This window comes from Nomascus leucogenys, chromosome 3, assembly GCF_006542625.1.
Source record: "Nomascus leucogenys isolate Asia chromosome 3, Asia_NLE_v1, whole genome shotgun sequence".
NCBI lineage: Eukaryota > Metazoa > Chordata > Mammalia > Primates > Hylobatidae > Nomascus > Nomascus leucogenys.
In genome coordinates, this window is record NC_044383.1 from 38,191,204 (window position 1) to 38,208,451 (window position 17,248).

Genomic DNA, 17,248 nt, shown 5'->3' on the forward strand with positions numbered 1-17,248 from the left:
ATGAGAACTACTTTGACTCCTTTGCTCCCCACTTTCCAAGGAAAGCATGAACCATTGACTTGCAGATTTAGTGGTCCTTGGTTTAGGTTGTTGGGGATGGACTACAAGGCAGTGGGGGTGGTGACCTGGGGAAGTAAAGCTGCAGATGGAAAGGGAGCAGGAAGACCTTTGCTAGCTCCTCCAAATCACTTATTTGTAGAGGAACTACTCTATTTTGCATTAAGTGTTTTGCTGTGAATTTTTGAGATAGCAGTCACACCCATATTTAAATGTAAGAACCAGAGTGTTTTCCAAAGACATACAGGCCAGGTCTCTTCCAGCTCCAAAAGCTATGATTTTACAAACACAAATATTGGGATAATAGGAACCATTGTTTCCACTTGGAGTGCTCTTCCCATTCTTCATCTCTTTCTTATACAGACCTTTCTGTCCTTTAAGGTCTAGCTCAGATCTCACTGTCTATCTTTTGTAGTTCTTTGACTCTGGAATTTTTGGCAGTTAGATATGGCATTGTATGTTGAAGTGTAGTTCCTTAAACCTGTTGTCATTTAGGCGTTTTCACGTGTTTATGCCTCGGCCACCCACTAGGTCTTTACTCTTTAGGACAAGGTGCTACCCATCTCCTGTACCCCTACAGATGGATGTAGTTCAGTGGTTCTCGACAGGTGCTTCGTAGCAGCAGGATCACCTGGGAAGTAGTTAGAAATGCGCTCATACCCACCGAAGTAGATAGAAAGTCTGGGGCCAGAGCTCAGCAGTCTTCCCTTTAACAAGCCCTGCTCGTGACTGTGCTGTATGCTGACTTTGAGAACCTTTTAGTGTAGTGATAAGAGCAGGGGACTAAGGGTCTGAGAGATCTGGGTTTGAAGCCAGCTTCACCATTTACTCTCTGACTTCTGGAAATGAATTTGTCTGTCTTCTCTCCCCTTCTAGGAGTATTTTATGAACATTTATGATGCAGGATGTTAATGGGTACCCTAAGGGTTGGGGTGGGTGAGGGGCTCTGTGGCCAAATAAGTTGGTGAAATGCTGCTTTGGCTAATTTAAATAGGATTCTTTTGGGCAAGACCTTTCAGATGCCTAAGTATGTCATTGAAGGTCTCTGAGAGTCTCTGTGAATGTTGCAAACTTGCGAGACCCTGGAACACATTTGCTGCTGCATACCTGCTAACTTTCCCGGGAACACACAGTGTTTTGTGGAACACATTTTGGGAAATGTTGGCTTAGCTAATCTAAGGGTGCTTTGAGCCTTGAGATTTTATGACCTTGTAAATCAGTGAGACTTTTAGAAACTTCAAATACAGATTTAGTCAGACATGGTGCCAGAATCTATAGTTTGGGTAAACCAGGCTTATAGAGCAAGTTCAACATTGAGATGATATGGAAGTAATTAAACATTAGAGAGTAAAGGGTTATATTTTTAAAAGAAGTGAGTTTTTGTTAGGTAGAAAATGTCATATTAGGGGCAAGGTGGAGAAGATAAGGAAAGGAAGATGTCATTTACTGAGCGTTTTGGAGGCCTGGCAGAAAACATATGGCACATTTAAATCAGGTAACTTAAGGCGATTTTAATGAAGGAACTATTTATAAAGGGTGTGGGCAGGGCTTGGGAAAAGCATCGGCAATGACGCAGGACTTGATTCCTCTGTGTACCTAAGATTTTACACATATCACATTACCATCGTCATAGCCCCAAAGCTGGTCTTATTTCATTCCTTGCAGAAGAGGAGTGAAGCCCAAAGAGGCAAAGCAAAATGCCCTTAGATGGGACCTGAGATGGAGGAGGCAGAACTCCACTCTGCCCTGTCAGGCCCCCAGCCTGCACCTCCTAGTTCACATTTCTTTAGGCTGAACTCCCTTACTTCCTTCAGTCTTTCTCTATGTAATGAGGCTGAAAACATTGCTTTGTAGAAGCTCATATTTGGAGCTAGATGCGTTGCACTGAGCAATCAGTAGACAGGAGAAAATAGCACCTTAGGCAAATGTATACATTAATAATAAAAGCGTGCGGGTTCCAAATGTGGGAAAGAAAGAAAGATCGTAAACACGAATTTTCATGTCTGGGTGAGTTGGGGCTCTGAAAATCTGTCATCCATTCTTTCCTAGGATCCATGCATCCTAGAAAATCTTTCTGGAGGAGGTGGGAGCCATGTAAAGGACATGATGTGGTAGCTTAGCTTGTAGGGGCTGGGAAGAGGGAGAGGGAAAATTTTTCAGACAAGGGGGCACTGCTCGGGAAGGCCTGGCAGTGAGAGTGGAAGGCAAGCGTGCTCCTTGCACGAGTGCCTTAACAAAATGGCAGTGCAGGCAGTTTGGAGAAAGGGTCACCATGGGATCTGAGGGTGCTGCTAACTACCAGATTTTACATCTGGGCCGTGCTGTTCCTGTGAAGTCTCTTTAGCCTAACACCTTTGTTAGATGATGGTAAAGGGCTGGGCGCAGTGGCTCACGCCTATAATCCCAGTACTTTAGGAGGCCGAGGCGGGTGGATCAGTTGAGGTTGGGAGTTCGCGACCAGCCAGAACAATATGGAGAAACCCCGTCTCTACTAAAAATACAAAACTAGCTGGGCCTGGTGGTGCATGCCTCTAATCCCAGCTACTCGGGAGGCTGAGGCAGGAGAGTCGCTTGAACTCAGGAGGCGGAGGTTGTGGTGAGCCGAGATCGTGCCATTGCACTCCAGCCTGGGCAACAAGAGTGAACTCTGCCTCAAAAAAAAAAAAAGAAAAAAAAGAAGATGGTAAAGGTTGAATTTTCTAAGAACTGATTTTGCTTCCTTTGGGAAGTTGCAGAGTATATGAATGCTCAGTTTCTCTGAAGCCCAAAGATAATTTAGAAGTCATGTTTCTGTGGAGGTTTCTTTCCCCATTATGAGTTTAAATTTGGGTTGGCTTTTAATGCTCAATTAGAATACTTCTTATGGTTAAGTACTTTCTATTCCAAAAAACAAAAACACCTCTCAAATCCTCTGCACAAGACCTGCCTTTGAAAACATCTGGTAAAAATAACAAGTCACTTGGAAAACTGTGATTCTCAAATGGACCCCCGCCTCTTGGTTAGTGGGAAGTCACTGGGGTAAACCTTTATTTCCTGTTGCTTCCACACAGCCGGCCCTTCACGGAAATATTTCACATGTTTCCTCAGGCAGCAGGGAACCCTGAAGGGCAAACAGAGGGCTGGGGCCCCAGATAGGAACACAGTTGCTGTCTTTGCCCAATAGCGCCTCAGGGTGCATGGAGAGCCAGCCTCCGCCTTTGAAGCTGGGCCAGCTCCCTGCCCCAAACTGCTGAAAACCCCAGCTCCCCCCAATGCATGAGCAAGGCCCAAACTTGCCACACCTCTGGCTCTTTATGCAAGAGAGATGTTTTAAAATAGTCTTAAATGTCGGACATATTTTTTTTCACAACATGCCTCAGACATCTCATAAATTATTCTGCAGTAAAACTTTAATAGGAATGCTTAGAAAATGAAGAGTTCTAGTCAATGGAGTTTTTGGTAACTGATACAACTGTTAACCCCAAATCACCCTACTTTTTCTACCCCAGAACTCATTGAAGAAAATAACTTAAAAAGAGATGATTTTTCTGACCCCGTGTTAGAGGCTGTCTTTGATGACTGAGGTCTTATGTTTCTTCATAATGCTATATGTTAGTTTGAACAACATGATATTCCAATATTTGACTATTTTTTACTTTAAAAAGGTAATTTGAGATGGTTCAGTCTGATAATAATGTGGGAAGTATAGGAGTTGGAGTTCAGTGTTTTCTGACCAGAATACACCTATAAAGTTGATTTTTTTCTTAGAAAAAAAAAGAAATCTGCGATATCCACCTTTCTTGCCATTTGCTTCCTTCTCATGAATATGGGTAATTAAAGATTCTGGTTGCAGAATTTGCATTGTTGCTCAAGCTGTGTCTGCTGTCACATTGGCTCCACATTGGGGCCCTTACAAATATGTGTCACATCTACTAGCTGTAGATCTAACGAGCTCTCTTTCGTGTGCACATGCTTCTGTACATGAGCCTGTGAGCCTTCCTTCCTTTTGTGGTTTTTCAGTGTTGTGGCTTAGATTTATTTCTATTTATAATGCTTACTGTCTTGATTTATTCAGTTACTAGTTCCTGAAAAGTTTGAATTTGGGAAGTTTTTTCTTTTTCTTTTTTGGAGATGGAGTCTTGCTCTGTCGCCAGGCTGGAGTGCAGTGGCGTGATCTTGGCTCACTGCAACCTCCACCTCCTGGGTTCAAGCGATTCTCCTGCCCCAGCCTCATTAGTAGCTGGGATTACAGGCGCCTGCCACTACAGCCAGCTAATTTTTTGTATTTTTAGTAGAGACGAGGTTTCACCATGTTAGCCAGGCTGGTCTCGAACTCCTGACCTCGTGATTAGCCCACCTCAGCCTCCCAATGTGCTGGGATTACAGGCGTGAGCCACTGTTCCCGGCCAGAATTTTTTTTTTTTTTTCGAGTCTTGTGCTCTTGCCCAGGCTGGAGTGCAGTTGCCTGATCTTTGCTCACTGCAACCTCTGCCTCCTGGGTTTAAGCGATTCTCCTGCCTCAGCTTCCCAAGTAGCTGGGATTATAGGCACCCGCCACCACGCCCAGCTAATTTTTATGTATTTTTAGTAGATACAGGGTTTCATATATTGGCCAGGCTGATCTCAAACTCCTGACCTCATGATCCACCCACCTTGGCCTCCCAAAGTGCTGGGATTACAGGCCTGAGCCACCACGCCCGGCCCAGAATTTTTAATTATTGGGACAGAGATAGATAATTTGAGCTGGGGCTGGCCTAACAAGTCTGCAATATGTGCTACATCACAGAATCATGATCATCAATGCCCAAAGTGATGCTGCATAGATGCCTTTTTGCCCATAGGAAGAGTCTATAATATTTAGATGCTAGCATACTTCGTTTCATTGTATTTCTCATTCTTTAAAAATTGGACTTGCTAATTTACCAGTATATTTCATTATCTAGAACATTCCATTAACTCTGTATTTGGCAAGTGTTTGAATTGAGAAGAAATTTCAAAAGTGAGGGTATATTTCCTAGTATGGTTTTTTTTTTTTTTTTTTGGGACAGAATCTCACTCTGTCGCCCAGGCTGGAGTTCAGTTGCACGATCTCGGTTCACTGCAAGCTCCGCCTCCCGGGTTCACACCATTCTCCTGCCTCAAGCCTCCCGAGTAGCTGGGACTACAGGCACCTGCCACCACATCTGGCTAATTTTTTGTATTTTTAGTAGAGATGGGGTTTCACCATGTTAGCCAGGATGGTCTCGATCTCCTGACCTCGTGATCCGCCCTCCTCGGCCTCCCAAATTGCTAGGATTATAGGCGTGAGCCACCACGCCTGGCCTCTTTTGCCTTTTAATGTGAAATCAAAGAAACAAAATTTTCTCTTGCCCCTTTACTTCATCCAAGGCACCGTGTTAAAATTCAGAAGGCATATTTGCAGTGACTAAAGAATTTTGCTTCTCTTTAAACATGACACTAGCATGACATTCTCCTTACCATTTGGTCTGTAGGAAGGCAAAGCTAGCTATCTGTGACTTGACTCAGGACAGCATCCTTTGGGTGCAGCAGTGCTGTGTTGAAAGGTAGAGCCCTTGTTTCATTCCTGTCCAGGTCCCAAGCTCGCTCTGACTTTGTGGGTAGACTTTTTCCTTTTCCACCTGGACTGCTTTCTCTTCTATACAGTGAAGATGTCAAACTAGATCATTTCTAAGGTCTTTCACAACACAGTAAACCCAACAGTGTTTTTTATTGACTACTTTCCATTTCACAGGGTCCTGAGATAGTTCCAACTGTTCAGAGAGCATTTCACACCTGGGTGTTTTCAAAGGTCCCTCACAGATAAGTAAATCAAGAAAACATGTTTGTTAGCCATTCTGCAAGAGCAGAGAGAATGCCAGAGTGTGGAGAGTGTTCAGCCCTTCCTTCAGAGAGTTATGCGTGGCTTGGAGAAGAATAAATGATACGGGACCTGTCACATATGTGGGACAAAGAGTGGGCTAGACAGCGAGCGCCCTGAGTGACAGCTGTTGTTTATCAAATAGTTGCAGCACCCCCCAACTCTGCCAGGTGCTTTTAATTGCTTTACCTATAATATCCTAATCAAGCCTTGTAGTAACCACATGAGAGGAGTGCTGTGTTTACCCTGTTTTACAGATGAAGACACCGAGGTAATTTGCCCAAGGTTCCATAGCCAGTAAGTGGTGGAGCTGGTATCTGAATTTGAGCCTTTTTTTTTTTTTTAAAGACAGAGTCTCGCTCTGTCTCCCAGGCTGGAGTGCAGTGGCGCCATCTCTGCTCACTTCATCCTCTGCCTCCCGGTTTTGAGTGATTCCCGTTCCTCAGTTTCCCAAGTAGCTGAGACTACAGGCACGTGCCACCTTGCATGGCTAATTTTTGTATTTTTAGTAGAGGCAGGGTTTTGCCATGTTGGCCAGGCTCGTCTTGAACTCCCGGCCTCTAGTGATCCTCCCACCTTGGCCTCCCAGAGTGCTGGGATTACAGGCATGATCCACTGCCCCCGCCTGAGCCTACGTTCTTAATTGCCTTGCCTCTAAGAAAAGATAAAGGCACGGACAGAGAGAAGAAACAGGACTCTCTTGTTAAAGGAAAGCATGGAATTGCCAGGGGTTAACAATGGCAGGAGAACGGGACATTTGTGACCATGGGCTACTTAGGTGGACTCGTTTCCTGAGGGTTCTCTCACCTTGGTTACCTGTCACTGCCTTGTGGGCCCTGGGGGATACTGCCTCTCTATTAAGACTCTGGCTCAAGCTTGGCCAGAAAAACCTCCTGCCAGCCCCCCTCCAGGTCTCTGCCAGTGCTAAAAAGAGCCTTGTGTTTACTGGAACTTGGGATATCTTTTCCACTTGAGTTGACCAGAGCCAAGTCAAGGTAGTAAACAGCTGGACTGAAACAGCCACTTGGGATTGGAGGGTGACCCCAATAGTATAACTATACAAAGGCTTTAAAAATCCCTTTCCAAATTTTCCAAAACTTGGTTTTACTTTAAACTGGTATTTTCCTTTTAATGCCTCCATTTGCAGAACCAAAAATTCTCAGTTTTGGAATTTGTGCTGTGAAAGGGTCAGAGTGAACAATGTGAAGCATCCTCATTAGCTCTCAGTTTATTTCTTGGATGGAAGGGATCACTTGTATCTGCTCATGGGGCTCAGGACAAACTTCTGTTCACTGTCACTCTCTCAGCAGCCATCATCAGTGGGACACTGGCCAGGCATCACATGGCTTAAAAAAAAAAATCAGTGTCTTGCTTTTAAGCACCCTCTGTGCCTTGGATTATAAGACCACTGCCTCCTTGAGGGGCAGTGATAATGTTCATCTCCATAGCCTGGCACTGAGCACAGCATGTGGTACCAAGGAGACACTCCATGAGCACTTGGCATATTTGTTGAGCACATTCTTTTAATCACCATATAAACAAATGCAATGGAAAGATGTTTTTAAAATGAGGTGAGTACAAGGAAGCGAAATGCATTGCAAGGCACAGCTTTGTAGTATGAGGCATAATAGTTCTTAAGAGCCCTGGGATTTAGGGCTTGGAGAGATTGGGTTATACATCACAATTCCACCACTTACTGGTAGGGTGATCCTAGAGAAGACACTGGATCATTGCCTCCTTTCTAAATTGTAACAGTGCCTACACGGTAAGGCTACTAGGATAAAATGAGATATTGTATGTATGCTAAGCATGAGGGGAGGCTCTTGATGATAACAATAGGGGTTTTTTTCCCTAGCAATAAATACATCAAATTTAGCTGCCCTTCAAAAGAAGTGGGAAGCAGAACTTGTGTATATGCCCCCTCCCTGACCAAAGAAAAAAAGTTTGCATGTTGCAGAGTGGTATAATACTGGATATTGCAATTACCTGGATCAGAGGCAAGTTCAGCAGGATATGAGTGGTCGTTGTGGAAATGTAGTTCAACAGATTTCTGAAGTCTGGAAAACTCTTTATATAGAAAACATGCAGAATTAGAACCATATTTCAAAGCTTTTATAGCAAGAAGAAAAATACTTATGAGACAATACTATACATATACTGTGAACATAACCAGATAATATAAAGAAAGATTACAGGGAAATTCAGCAAATAATGAGATTGTGTTAGGGTGGTGACATTAGAGATCTTTTTATTTCATTTTCAGATGCTTAGTTGTGTACTTATATTTCTTTTGTAGTTTAAAAAATGCTTTCAAAAATAAAACCTATTCAAAAAAAGCTTCACTCTTGAAATGAGATGAAAAAGAGTCTTCTTACAAAAAGTTTGATGCCTCAGTGGCTGCTTTTGAATTTTTTAGTTTTAATTGCTTTTCCAATTGTTTTCCTTAAGAAACTTTTTCTGTTGCTGAATAATTATAAAGACTATACTTAGTGAAAACACATCGAGAAGTTGGAAATTTAAGAGTTTGATGCAAAATGGAAATTTTCCTTTGAAAATAATATGATAGGGTAAAGTATTAATGGACTATTAGAAATCAAAGCCTGTCTAATTAAAAAGTATACACTTGCTCTTTTAGATGGCATCACAGATGTGTCAAATATATCCATTTTTTAAGTTATTTTATGGATTATGATATGAAATAGTCTTAAAGGTAGGGTGCATTTCAATTCTTTGCTTTCCTAAACATCCAGGCTTAGAAATATTTGACTTAATGGATGAGTATAGTCCTAGTAAACTTCTCACTCGGAAACCCTGTGCCAGACTGTGTGCAGATGGGGCAGCAGTCATGACTGGCAGGCCCAGCAAGTAGAATCACATTTGCACATTGTTTTATTCACTGTGAACATTTTTGCAGGAAAAAAAGGAAAAACTGTCTCCCTGCTTAATGCAATTCTGACGCGATCAGTACAAATTATAAATTACACTTAAAGTGATGGTACAAATTAATGAACATTTCCAGCTTTGTGTGACAGTTTGGGGTTGAGCATCAGCATTTAATACTTGGTGTTGCAGTCACTTGGTTATATTGACCAACATTTCTCAAAGTATAGCCCTAAATGACATCTGCCAGAAATGTGGATTCCAGGGCCCCCTTGGAACTTCAGAATCAGCATATCTGGCTGCAGAACTTGTAATCCACATTTTAAATAAGTGCCTCCCCAGGTGATCCATGTAAAGCAGTTTGGTTGAAGCCCTCTAGTACAGTGGGAATGTTTGCAAAGATTATTTGTTATCTCAATTTAAGATACTTATTTTTAAATCCAGAGGATACAAATGTATAATGAAAATTTGAGAGCAAAGCTGACTGATTTTGGGTCCATATTTTTACTTATAAGTGAGATTTGAGACTTCAAGTCACTGTGGGTAGTGTCTTCAATCTGTGCGATAAAATTAATTTTCAAAGTACAAGTTAGAAATTTAGTTGAAGGGCACACGTGAGAATAATTTAAAAATGGTCTTGCTGTTTTTCCGAATTCTCCAATTCATCAGAGTTGACTTGGAACAGCCTCGCAAGTAGTCATTTAAAATACTTTCTCAATATCAATAAGAAAACTTGCATTTGAGAAAATCTCTGATTATTAAATCATTTGTGAATTCATAAAGCAGTAAATTTGGAGAAAAAGGGACGAAGACAGAGACCCAATGTTATATCAAAGATTATAACTAATATTTAATTCAATAATTATAATTGGGGGTAAAAGTAAAGACAATATTCACTTATCTGCAAAAGAGATGATGGTTTTATTAGGGTCTTCCAACCACATACTTACATGAAGCAGCATTTTTGGCTCCTTTTAAGCATATTGGGAACCAACCCAAGAGTTCTAAAGTTACGTTTTTCCTGAAGGATTTCTGTTGCATACTTGGAAAAAAAAAAAAAAAAGGTGCAGGGGAGGTGAGGTGGAAATTCTTGTATGGGACCTTTATTCTTTCCCCCATCTCTATAGTCTTCTTAACATGCCCTCTGTCAGACTTTTTGATGGTTTGCTCTCTAGATATTCAAGATATAAATTTAAACAGTGAGATCCACTATTCAATGCCCCACATTTAGTTCACATTTAGTGAACTTTTACTGAATGAATGAGCTCAGAAGCACCAAAGGACATTCGTTTGTGAACTTGCTTTAAGTTAAGGATGTTTTTTATTTTTCTTTCTTTTTTTTTTTTAGGAGAAAGCTGACCTGAGCAAGGTGGTGCATGCCTGTAGTCTCAGCTCCTTGGGAGGCTGTGGCGAGAGGATCACTTGAGGCCAGGAGTTCAAGGCTAACATGGGCAACATAACAAAGCCCTTTCTCCTAGAGAGACAGACATAGCTAGATAGCCATTTATGCTCCAACTCAGTACTTGTATATATGACTTTAGTTTTAGAGACACTTGGACCTATATAAATGTTAAGAAACCTTAGATTTTAATTCTCAACTGCTGGCTTTTCCTTTTTAAGAGAAGAAGGGAATGCCACAGTGAATTTTTTTTTTTTTCCCAGATGGCAGTTTTTACATTTATTTAAACAAAACGTGCACATGACCTGTCTACTCATTTTCTTCGCTGCGCAGCCTGGCATTGGGGTTGGTGACTCTGATGGCCAGTTGGGCAGCTCTTTCCACGATGGCTTTGTGGTTCTTGGAGGAAACATTGTGAGCGATCTCGGCACAGTAAGATTTGTTGCACATTAGCAGCACTTCCAGCTCCTTGACGTTGTGGACCAGGAACTTCCGGAAGCCACTGGGCAGCACGCGCTTTGTTTTTTTGTTGCTTCCATAACCAATGTTGGGCATCAAGATCTGGCCCCTGAATCTTCTACAAACCCTGTTGTCAATGCCTCTGGGTTTCCGCCAGTTACGCTTAATTTTGACATATCAGTCTGACTGGTGCCAGATGAACTTCTTGGTTCTCTTTTTGACGATCTTGGGCTTCACAAGGGATCTGAGGGCGGCCATGATGCCGAAGAGGAGATGGCTGCCACCTCTGTAGGCAGCGCCGAGGAAGAGAGGCCACAATGAAATTTTAAAAGCAATTTAGAAATATTTTAGTGCCCTCATGACTGAGCAAACATCATACAAGCAAACATAGATGACTGTCTTCAGGGAGTGTAACATCTAGAAAGCAGAGCAGGACTACAGACATAGTAATTGTAACATCTGCTGACATGGCTTGCCCCTTGTCCTGTTGGAAGGGCTTGGCAGGATGAGAGTTCTTTGTTTTAGGGAGGACATGTACCTGGACATTGCATTTTCTCATCTCCGTGTATTGATCAGGACTGTAAAGCCCATGACATTTGGTAACTGTGTTTTTTTTTCCAGCCCTGAAATGCTTTTTTTTTTTTCTTTTTTGGTAGGGATATTTTATTTTTTTATTGACTTAGGGGTACAAGTACAGTTGTATTACATGGATATATTACATAGTGGTGAAGTCTCCAGCCTTGAAATTCTATGATGCTCTGAGTCCTTTGGCCTCATGAAACGTTCTTAAAGACGATATTGCCTTGTTTTTGTTCTTGTTTTTTTGAGATTGAACTCAGTTACTGGCCTGTTTTGCAGACAGCCAAGGGCACTGCTGTCCTGTCGCCTGTAAAGTTCTGGACAAATGCAGGTGCTGGATGGAGTCACTACAAGCTTTGTGTTGAGTTTTCTCTGCCCAAGGCAAAAGCCTTCATTCCTGGCAATGCCCTTGTCTCCATGCAGGGTCCAGTACATTGTTGTTAAAGTAAAACAGTGACTAACTAGAGCCTTTTATTAACCAGGATTCTCACTTCTGACTCTTCTCACACTTCATTTTTGGAGTCAAAACAGGATAAATAAACAAATTATGTCAATAGGTGACCATTTACTGAGTTCTTCCTGTGTGTCAAGCACTGTGCTATGTGGGTAAATGGTTATCTCGATTAATCCTCACAACAGGGAGGTTAGTGCTGCTTTTATTCCCGTTTTGCATGTAGGGAAGCTGTACAGTGGTAGCGTCACTGCCTGAGCACCTAGAATTCTTTGCTAACAGGGTTGTGTGTGAATAATTTAATTAGTCTCTTAAGATCTTAACACACTCCCTCCCTGGCCCCTGCTGTAAACATCCTACACTGATTGGAATAGAATACATAGTTCTTTTCTTCCAACATGGTGTGTTCTATTGATACAAGTTGTGAATTGTGGGGACAAGGCCATTTTGTATTGAGAACCATTCTCTTTAACATTTGTTAGTTTGGAAATGATCTAAACATCCCTAACTCTGTCACCTTTTATTCCATTGTAGTGGTTGATATCATAGTGTCTTTATTTAGTTAATAAGCTTATTTGAGTTCTAAAGGATTTTTCGACCCCTTTTATTTTCTGATAATTTTATCTTGTCATCTACCAAGGCAATTGGGCAGAAAAAAAGCTTCACTGTGGACAAAAGTGGCAAAATGAGATTTAGGGAGTACACTCAGAAAATCAGATTCTCTCTCAGCAGCAGTTTTTGCTACCCATAAGCAAGAAAATACAAATGTAGAAACTGTCACCTATGATTGCTGCCATTGAGGCTTCTATGGAGTTTTCACAGCCAAATGAGCAGAACAAGTTTGCTGGGAGCTCCTCTCCTGGGCAGAGAGGGTATATATGGTTGAGACATATTTCTTTGTTTTTTGGTCTCATAAAAAGCACTGGGCACCATTGCCCCTCCTGTGGCCCAGCCCGCTCACAGGCAGTCAGCCTGCATGCTCTCTCTGCCCCAGGGCCCCACCTCTACAGTGCATTCTGCCTGCTTCAGCTGGATCAATCATTGTCTTAACTTGTTTCTTGCTGCATAACAGAATACCACAGACTGGGTAATTTATGAAGAGTAGAAGTTTGTTTGGCTCACAGTTCTGGAGGCTGGGAAGTATGGAGGGGTCGCATCTGGTGAGGGCCCTCTTGCTGCATCATAACATGGTGGACTCATCCTTTTATGAGGAGCCCACTCTGGCAATAACTAACCCACTCTCTTGATAATGACAGTAATCTATTCATGAGGGCAGAGGCTTTATGAGCTAATCACCTCTTAAAGGTCTACCTCTTAATATTATCACAATGGCAACTAGATTTCAACATGAGCCCTGGAGGAGACCTTCAAACCTTTGCAATCTTGAATTTGAAAACTTCTCTTCTGCAGAACTCTCCTTGGTTTTATGGCCCAACAGAATGTCATTGCCTGGCATTCAAGGCCATTTTGTGGTCTGTGTACACCATCTACATAATGTTATTTCCATATACTCTGCAATACAAACCCTTTGCATTAACTGAATTGGACTTGGGTCTATTCTGTGTGTGTTCTGTGCTATTACCTATGTGAGAATTGCTTTGGAAACTCTAGACACTTTGTGAGGAAAACAGTTTGTTAAAAGCAAAAGACATGGTAGACAAGTTTTTGTTTGTTTGTTTTGAGACAGGGTCTCATTCTGCTACCCATGCTGGAGTGCAATGGCAGAATCATGGCTCACTGCAGCCTCGACCACCCAGGCTCAAAATCGGTCCCCCTGCGTCAGCCTCCTGGGTAGCTGGGATTACATGCACCACAGCACCATGCCTGGCTAATTTTTATACTTTTGTAGAGACGGGGTTTCACCGTGTTGCTTAGGCTGGTCTCAAACTCCTGGGCTCAAGCGATCCACCCACCTCGATCTCCCAAAGTGCTGGGATTACAGGCATAAGCTGCCACAAGCAATGTGGAAGACAGATTTTGTATTATATCCTGAAGAAAGTGGTAAAGTTAAAAAAAAAAAAAAAGTTTTACATGTAAATCAAGTGATACCTAGCCAGTAACATCCATGAGTATTAACTGTGGGGAGAAAGAGGAGACTAGTTACTTTACTTCTTATGGAAAGTTATGAGAAGATTGTGCTTTTGGGGAAAGACAGGACATGTCACCTCATGAGGGAGAGAAGGGTGCTGTAAGCTCTTAAAAGGAGCACTGACCGAGACTGTTCTTTTAATTAGCTTGAAAAGACTCACCTCTGTATGGTGGGAATAGAACATCTGCTGCTACTCAGAGAAACCAGGTGAGGAGAAAGTGGTTCTGACCCCCGCCCCAGATGCTATTGATGATGAGGATCATGCTGAAAGCAGCTAAAATTTATTAAGCATTTTCCAACGTTGTAATAGGCACTGGATGTACTGAATCTTATTTAATCTTCACCATAATGCTATGAGATTGATGGCTGTTATTATTCCCATTTTATAGATGAGGAAACTGAGGCTTAGCAAGGTTAACTGACTAACCACAGAAGACACATCTAGTAAGCATCAGAACAGCAACTCAAATCCAAGTTATACTAAGTCTAGGGATGTTGGTGGGTGTTGTTGCTTCCTAAAGTCTGTTAGCAAATGCTGTAGGTGATTTTATTCCCTTTTAACTTCCCCTAATGAAGATTTTCTATAAAGAAATTGATACCATGAGAACTACGGGCTATTTTGTGCTTTTGTCAGCATGTGCCTGGGTGTTTCCCAGGTAAGTTGTGAAGCTTGGCATTCTCTTACCTGGAAGATTCCTGCAGTAGAGGGCAGTCCATGGATACTCTTCCATGCTGTTTGTAGTGGCTCATCAGGGTTTCAAGGGTTAGCCTTATTTCTCCAGTTAGAATATAAAGTCTCTGAGGGCAAACACCCTTTCTTATCTTGATTGATAACTTCGATAATTTTATTGCCACAGCTGGATGAAAAAGCCCCCAAAGACAATCCGTTTGTCTTTGTTTTAGGTCTGTATATTCTCCAGGCAACCTTTGTACACAAGAGCATCTTGCTGCAGGCAGGGACTGTTTTGTGTCTTCTTGGCTGGGGTCATGTGGCAAAGTGGAAGGAGCCTGGGTTGAGGAGCCAGAGCCAGGACCTGTATTCCAGCTTTCCTGCTTGCTTCTGCAAGACTTTTCAATGAGCCTTCTAACTTTTATTGAAGCTCAGTTTCTCCATTTGCAGAATAGGTGTAGAAACCTTACTAGGTGTTCTGAGGATTAAAAATGACATGACGTGTCAAGTGGTTGGTTCGCAGTGAGCATTTAGGAAATGAAGAGATGGTTCACCTCTGCTTCTGTAGTGTGAGCACAGGGCCTTGCACAGAATGCGTACACAATCAGTGTGTCTTGATAATAATGCTTTGGTTCTTTGGCACCTGAACCTAAGGAGGGAGCAACTGTGAAGTCTTTTAAAACGTGAGGCTTTTTATCAACAATGTCCTTCATTGCTAGACTTGGCATAGGAAGGCAGACCTGGAAACTGACTGTTTGGTTCTTGAATCCTGCTTCAGTTCATAAAACCTGATGTTTGGTACAGGTAAGTATTGGTAATATCAACCTCATAATCAGATATACAATGATCACATTCATTAGTCGGTTAATAAACAAAGGATAACAAAGAATAGACCCAATACCCTTGCTAGAATACTTTTCCTTTTATAACACAACAATTTACAGTATTTCATATATACAGTTATCTGTCAGTATGCTATAGAGATTGGTCCAGGACCCCACGTATACCCAAATCTGAGCAGACTGACGTCCTGCAGCGGGCCCTGCAGTACTCACATATAGGAAAAGTTGGCCGTCCACATATGCAGCTTCCACATCCTACAAATGCTGTATTTTTGATCCGAGTTTGGTTGAAAAAAATCTACATGTACGTGGACCCTCACAGCTCAAATGTGTGTTGTTCAAGGGGCAACTGTATTTTAAAATTTAATCTTAAGAACAACTTAATGGGCTGGGTGCAGTGGTTCATGCCTGTAATCCCAGCACTTTGGGAGGCCAAGGCGGGTGGATCACCTGAGGTCAGGAGTTCGAGACCAGCCTGGCCAACATGGCGAAACCCAGTCTCTACTAAAAATACAAAAACTAGCCAGGCGTGGTGGCATGCACCTGTAATCCCAGCTGCTAGGGAGGCTGAGGCAGCTGAATTGCTTGAACGCGGGAGGTGGAGGTTGCAGTGAGCCAAGATTGTGCCATTGCACTCCAGCCTGGGCAACAGAGCGAGACTCCATCTCAAAACCAAACCAAACCAAAACAAAACAAAACAAAAAACAATTAATGTAAGTAGGTTTTTTGTTTTTGTTTTTTTGAGACAGAGTCTTACTCTGTCACCTAGGCTGGAGTGCAGTAGCACAATCTTGGTTCACTGCAACCTCTGCCTCCCAGATTCAAGAGATTCTCATGCCTCAGCCTCCCAAGTAGCTGGGACTGCAGGCACGCACCACAACACCTGGCTAATTTTTGTATTTTTTAGTAGAGACAGGGTTTCACCATGTTGGCTGGGCTGGTCTCGAACTCCTGACCTCAAGTAATCCGCCTGCCTTGGCCTCTCATAGTGCTGGGATTATAGGTGTGAGCCACCATGCCCGGACTAAAGTAGTATTTTTAATTCCCTTTTATGGATGAGTAAACCGAGGCTGACAAATTAAGGGACTTCTCAATTTGCACACCCCTGCCAAAGTTTGGATTCAAATTGAGTTCTTCTTACCCAGCTTTTTGTTGCTTTCCTGCAGCCACCAGGCACATATACAACTCAAGTCAGAAGTGTGTGCCAGATGCCAACTGAGCCAGAGTCCTTGTAAGCCTATAATATAGGCAAATTGTGTGTGTGTGTGTGTTTATATGTGTGTTTGTGTAAATATAAACACAGAGATACTAATTTCATATATTAGTGTATAAATGTATAATGCCAACCTATTTCTAGATAGTCTGAAGACAATATAGATTTAAAAAAATACTTTCATTGAATTTTTGCTGTGAGCTTGATATTATATTGAATGTTTTAGTGGTTTTATCTTGGTTTGAAGAAAATTCATTACAGAAATTTGTACTGTAATTTCAGTAGTTGGATGTCGTGCTTTTATACCTGATATATTCAAAAATTGCCTAAAGTTAGGGTAAAAATAAATAAGGATAGATAAAAGTAGCTAATACGATATATTCACTGGATGAGTGATGGGAGCCAAGGTCTTGCATTTATTACAGTGAGGTGCTAATGATCTGATGTGGTCCATGGCCTCAGAGCCTGTGCTCAGGGATTATTGATTTTGGGCCTGTATATATGTGTTCCACCTCAGTTATTAAACAAATGCCACCGAGAAGAGAGATTTTCTCAGAAAAGATGGTGTTTGCAGTGTTTTGTATTATCTTTTTGGTAGGTTAGTATATATATTCAGTTACAAGTTCAAAACTTCTTAAGGAAAATAAGCAATTCCTGAACAAGCCAGTATTATGAACTGAAGTATTTAAGTTATGTATTTGCGAAAGACCCAAAGTCTTTTTACTGAATGGAGCCTCTGTTCCCTCATTCCT

At 42.0% G+C, this 17,248-nt stretch overlaps 1 protein-coding gene and 1 pseudogene across 42 annotated transcripts in view; one reads left to right on the top strand and one right to left on the bottom strand.

The window, feature by feature from the left end:
* SORBS1 (sorbin and SH3 domain containing 1) overlaps window positions 1–17,248 on the top strand; it is a 247,838-nt gene that overhangs the window by 90,618 nt on the left and 139,972 nt on the right. Inside the window, exon 1 of one of the 41 annotated variants that reach the window (XM_030809191.1) lies at window positions 13,954–13,978. The exons of the other annotated variants lie outside the window; for them this stretch is intronic. The gene's annotated coding sequence lies outside the window, so the exon portion shown is untranslated. Of the gene's footprint in view, window positions 1–13,953; window positions 13,979–17,248 lie in introns of those variants that run through there. 41 annotated transcript variants of the gene reach the window in all.
* LOC100605262 lies at window positions 10,461–10,958 on the bottom strand (annotated as a pseudogene). Its single transcript, XR_004029296.1, has one exon. The product of XR_004029296.1 is annotated as a 60S ribosomal protein L32 pseudogene (transcript).